Below are 6,000 nucleotides of genomic sequence, written 5' to 3'. Positions count from 1 at the left end.
TCAGCTTTTGAGAGACTGATTGAATTAGCCTGGTCTGGATGGAAGGGAGTTTGTCAGGTCCTGCATCGAGTCCTACATCCTGTCATAGGTCATAATAATGGGATATTCTGGCTACTCCCACTAGGTTCCGACTGGGCATAAGTAATGAGTAAGTGCAAAGAGGTGGCTTGTGTATCAAATGGAATGACCACCCCCCTTTCCCACATTGACCTGATCTGCAGATAGGGTTGTCAGGTCCTCTCTGGCCACTGCCTGGGGGCAGGTTGGTAGAGTGGCTAGCTCCAGGTTGAGAAACTCCTGGCAATTTGAGGGTGGAGCCTGGGGAGGACAGGGACCTCAGTGGGGTACAATGCCATAAAGCCCACCCTCCAAAGCATCCATTTCCCCCAGGGGAACTGATCTCTGTAGTCTGAAAATAAGCTGTAATTCTAGGAGATCCCCAGGCCCCACTTGGAGGCTGACATCCTTGTCTGCAGAGACCCTCAGGTAACTGCTCATCTGCTTGGCCAGTTCCTCCCAACTTTAGGTTCCTAGCACCCTTCTGGTTCCTCCAAAAGGAGTTCTTTAGAAACTGTGGTGGCATTAGAAAAATGGGCTTTATCGTACAGGGTTAGTTTCCCAGGGGAACATAGGGCAGACCTCATGTCTTATGGCATTACCTCCAGTTGAGTTCCCATAATGCCTGCTCCGGGGTGCTGTGTCCTTCATGTGACAGGACAGAACACACAGAGCAAGGCAGTGTACCAACAGAATTTGCACTACTCTTCGTGGCTGGACCACCTGACTACAGCTTTTGGAAATCTCTCCTTATATATAATTGAATAGTGGGTGCCAAAGTTCTAATTCTAAAATGCACTCCCTTAGTGTATGGCTGATGGCACTGCTCCTCAGCATATATCGCCACCAATCAGAAGGCAAAGCCCGGGTCCCGCCCACACCACAACTGCTGCGACAACCTGGTCTTTTGCATATGGAAGCTGATTGGACTTCAGTCCATTCCACACCTCAAACTCCCCCCCCCTCCGCAAGGCAGTTGGAATTTTCAGTTGCATAACATACCTCATAGGGGAGAGGAGAATGGGTAACAATGGTTACCACTCTCCAGGTGAGGGCTACAGATAACTCAAACATACAAATGCTCTTCAGGTAGCAGAGATCAGTCCCTTTGGAGAAAACAGTGGACTCTGTCGTCAAACCCTGCTGAGGTCGCCACAGGAAACTGACACTGTTTGCCCAAAGCCAGAGCACTCTCCCAGAGCCTCTTTCTAGATCCCGTTGTATTTATTTCCGCAACGGGCATTATTTCTAGTTGAAGGATAAGCCAGAAAGGCACAGGCTGGAGCCATGCCATAGCATCTGCAAATAAGACTGTCGGGTCCCTCCTAGCCACCAGTGTGGGATGGGAAGGTAGAGTTGCTAGATCCAGGTTGTGAAACAACTCCTGAAGATTTGGGGATGGAACCTGGGGGAGAAAGGGATGTCAGTGGGGTACAATGACATAGAAGTCCACCCTCCAAACTATCCATTTTCTTTAGGGGAACTAATGTCTGTAGTCTGGAGATAAACTGTAATTCCAGGGGATCCCCAGGTCCCACCTGGAGGATGGCATCCCTCTCTGCAAAGCAGGGTGCCCACCGTGGGGGTGAGGCCAGCCTTGCTTGCTAGGTGGGGCTGTCATGTATAGAGGGCAGGGCATCAAAGAAATTAATGGAAAATGAGTGAGTTATTTCCTCATAACCAACAGGAAAATCTATAATACTGTAGTCAAGACAACGCAGCCCTGACCTAGATAGCCCAGACAAGCCTGATCTCGTCAGATCTCCAAAGCTAGACAGGGCTGACCTGGCAAGTACTTGGAAGGGAGACCTCCAAGGAATACCAGGGCTGGGATGCAGAGGCAGGTTATATCAAGCCACCTCTCTGAAATGTCCTAACCCCACTAGGGGTCGCCAGAAGTCATCATGACTTCCAGGCTTGCAAGCACACACACACACACACACACACAAAATACTTACCGAAAAATAGACAGAAGCTTCCATTTCTGAAAGTGACTGCCCAACATTTATTAATTGAAACATATACAGTGTTTCTGCTGCAGCAAAAATGATGAACAAGATTTTATTCCAGTATAATCTCAGCTATACTCCATCATTCCACCAATTAGTTAATAAAAATACTAAAATATTTATACCTTACTGCTCCTTTGTGGCTCAAGGCAGCTTACGAATCCAGATTTAAATCATTCAAACCTAGAGCAAAATTTCAAATACCCTCCACCCCAAAATGCAGCCTAAACCATCAGGTTTAGGTGGTACTGAAAGCTATAGAGACATCCATCCTAGTTTGAAACACTGGCTTCCAATTTGCTTCTGGGCTCAGTTCAAGGTGCTGGGACCCACACACCCAGGGTTGCCAACCTCCAGGCAGTGGCCAGGGATCTCCTGCTATTACAACTCCAGGTGACAGAGATCAATTCCCCTGGAGAAAACGGCTGCTTTGGAAGGTGAACTCTATGGCATTGAAGTCCCTCTATGGCACTGAAGTCCCTCCCCTTCCCAGATCCTGTCCTCTCCAGGCTCCACCCCCAAAATCTCCAGGTATTTCCCAGCCTTACAGGTATTTCCATGGCAACCTTACACACACCTCAAGAATCACATCTCCTAATATGGACCTGCTTGCCAATTGAGTTTGCCAGCCCCTTCTAGCGGTACTCTCTGCCCACTGGGGTTGCCAACCTCCAGGTGACACCTAGATATCTCTTGCTATTACAATTTGTTGCCAGATGACCAAGATCAGTTCCCCTGGAGAAAATGGCTGCTTCGGAGGGTGGACTCTCTGGCATTACACCCTGCTGAGGTCCCTCCCCTCCCCAAACTCTGCCCTCCCCAGGCTCAACCCCTAAAATTTCCAGGTATTTCCCAACCCAGAGCTAGCAGCCCTAGTGCCTACCAAGCAGAGGTTATTTCGGGGGGGAACGCGGGGGAACACAGTTCCCCCAGGTGAGGTGCAGGGGGCGGGGCACACGATGAAGCCCCGCCCCCTGCTTCCGGCCGCCCCGCTTCCAGCCCTCATTCAGCCAGGAGGAGGCAGGAGAAGAGGGAGGGTAAGTTGCTTCCTCCCCGCCTCTCCCCACCCCTGCCTGCCTGGGGCCAGGGAGGGCCTTGGCGGGGCTTCCTCGCACTCCCGCTGGGCTTGCAGGTCCACCGCCGGGCCCCTGATGTCAGGGGGTGTGGCATATGCTAATGAGTTATGCTAATGAGTTCCCCTAGCTCTTTTTCTACGAAATGACCCCTGCTACCAAGTGTAATTGACACCAACCTGAGCCTGTGCTTTCTGCACCAGCTTGTCTTCTAGAGAATGAGGGCATGCCAGGCATCTTGTATGCTAGTATTCAACAAGACCTGTAGAACTTGCTTGATCCAGAAGGCTTTTTGTTAAATATTATTGGCTGTGACCATCTCAGTAAACCTATCAACCATTTTATCTTGTCCTGTGTTTTGGTAATCATCGAATAAGGATTGTTGCTTTTAATAGGCATTTCATATTCTGTTTGCATATTTTAATGTATTTCGTTATCATTTTGATGAACGTCTGCCTCCTGAAATGGGGGAAAGGCAGAATACAGATCCATAAATTAAACAAATAAACAAACATATTGCCCTGTGCCCCTGCTATTGCATTGGGCCATGGGAAAGGTACAAACCCCGTGAAGATCTCCAAGTTCTGCACAAAGCTCTATTGAAATGAGTGACATCTGAACATGAGCGCACATGCGCAGCTCCCATTAAATTTCAAACGGAAGTATGGAGGAGATCTTCCTAGCTGATTATGCCCATAAACGCCGAACCCAGAGGGCACAAAAAAGAAAAGTTCTGCATGAATAATCCTCCATTGTACGATCCCGTGCTAGTAACATCACAAACCCTGGATAATTAGAATACACAGTCAAGTTCTCCTCTCTGCTGGTCAGCCCTTTCCGAACACCATCAGTGACCATTAGCAGATGGTGCAGTGAGTCCATAGAATATTCACCTCCATCCTTGTCCAAAGGCCTATGGAACAAGCCAAGTTGTACAAGGAGGACATTCATAAAGCAAACGGTGCCATCAGAGCCCTCTTTGTTCCAAGGAACAAAAGGCACACAGGAAGAACTGTTGATGTGGAAGGGCTCCGGCAAAGCCCAGATGGGGAGACAGGAACTAGAGACTCACTGTGAGAATCCAATTAGTTAGAAATCGATGTATTTGCTCTATCACTTGGGTTAAGTTCATTGAAAGGTCTGCTCATGTTGTGCCGCCTCCGATTCCCCTCAGCATGGGGCAAAGTTCTGACTGCCTTGCAGAGAGAAATATGAAGGTCTCGTAGTCCTGTCCTTTCCATGGTTGCCATGACCTTTCACCCTCCATGTTGCTGACATTATTTTCTACCCCTGTTCTGACAAACTCAGGTTTCTAGCCAATCCTTGTCTGGGGCTTGTTTTCAAGAATATTTACAAGAAAAAGGAGGTCAGTACAGTGGGAGAAATGGCAGGAGCAGGCTGGTTGATGGGATCTGATTTTAGTCAGGAAGAAACAATGGCCAACTGACATGATGTAGAACAGACCAGGAAAAGAGAGCTTGGCTCAAGGGATGACTCAGGGAGAAATTGCCCAGGAACATCTAGCTCTGAAACTGTTACTCTGAATCAAGTCCATTGGTCTACCAAGTCCATACTGTCTACTCAAACTAGCAGTGGCTTTTCAGGGTCTCAAGTGGAGAGCTCTTTCACATTACCTTCCACCTGATCTTTTTAGCTGGAGATGCCGGGGATTATTCTATTATTCGACTATTTTTTAAAGCATTTCAATACACTCTGCTGAACAAAAAGACCCCAAGCTATAGCGGGCTTCGGGGGAGAACAACTGAAAGCCAAGGTGGAATTTAAACCCGTAGTTCCTAGACTCAAGTGACACAGCGGAGGGATAAACACTATCAAACACTGTGTCCCCTTCTTATACTTCCCTTGGCTTCTGAAACCAAACACACAGGCTACATCTATCTAAATGTATCCCCATTACTACCCATTCTGTAAACATGCATGGGTAGGGCCCCAAAATCACAACTGACCTCCAGTGGGTTGCCAGGTCTGGGTTGGAAAATACCTGGAGACTTTGGGGTTGGATCCGGGAGAGGGCGGGGTTTGGGGAGGGGGCCTCAGCATGGTACAGTGCCATAGAGTCCACCCTTCAAAGCAGCCATTTTCACCAGGGGATCTGATCTTTGTCAGCTGGAGATCAGTTGTAAAAGCGGGAGATCCCTGGAGAAAATGGCAGCTTCAGAGGGTTAACCATAGATTCTAGATAAAATTGCTCCCCAACCCCCCCCCCCCGACACTGCCTCTGAATCTACAGAAATTTCCCAGGCCATAGTTAGAAACCCTAGAATTTCCAGTTGGCCATGGATGAAACTCACTGTGCGGCCTTGTTGCAGTTGCACTCTCTCAGCATGACTTCTTTCACGGGAACGCTGAAAATAAAAATGGAAGAGGCAGAACAGTAGTCATCAGCTCTTTGTAAGAAGTGTGGGATCAATATGATAGAAACTCTAAAGAGTACAGCATTCATATGAGCCTCAAAGAAGATGTACTTGAACTTAGAAGACTTAAACATTATCCTTTTTTGCCATTAGTTTGCAGCGGACTTTGCAGGGTTTTCAAGGCAAGAGATGTTCAGGCGCTTTGCCTTTGCCTGCCTCTGTGTAGCGACCCTGGTATTTTTGGTCGTCTCCCACCCAAATACCGACCAGGGCCAACCCTGCTTAGTTTACAAGATCTGATGAGACTGGGCTATCCAGGTCAGGGCAAACTATCTCACAAATATTTAAAATAGATCATATTGTATTTATATATTTATAAACTACATTTCAGTGTGGTACAGTGAAGTGGTCAGTACTGAACATGGAAAACTTGGATTCTAGTGTGCCAGCTCTGGGCTGGGAAATACCTGGAGATTTTTTTTTGGG

The sequence above is a fragment of the Gekko japonicus genome, unplaced genomic scaffold (genome assembly GCF_001447785.1).
Source record: "Gekko japonicus isolate JY-2015 unplaced genomic scaffold, Gekko_japonicus_V1.1 scaffold452, whole genome shotgun sequence".
Lineage (NCBI taxonomy): Eukaryota > Metazoa > Chordata > Lepidosauria > Squamata > Gekkonidae > Gekko > Gekko japonicus.
The sequence above is the reverse complement of the archived record's forward strand: the minus strand, read 5'-3'. Positions refer to the sequence as shown.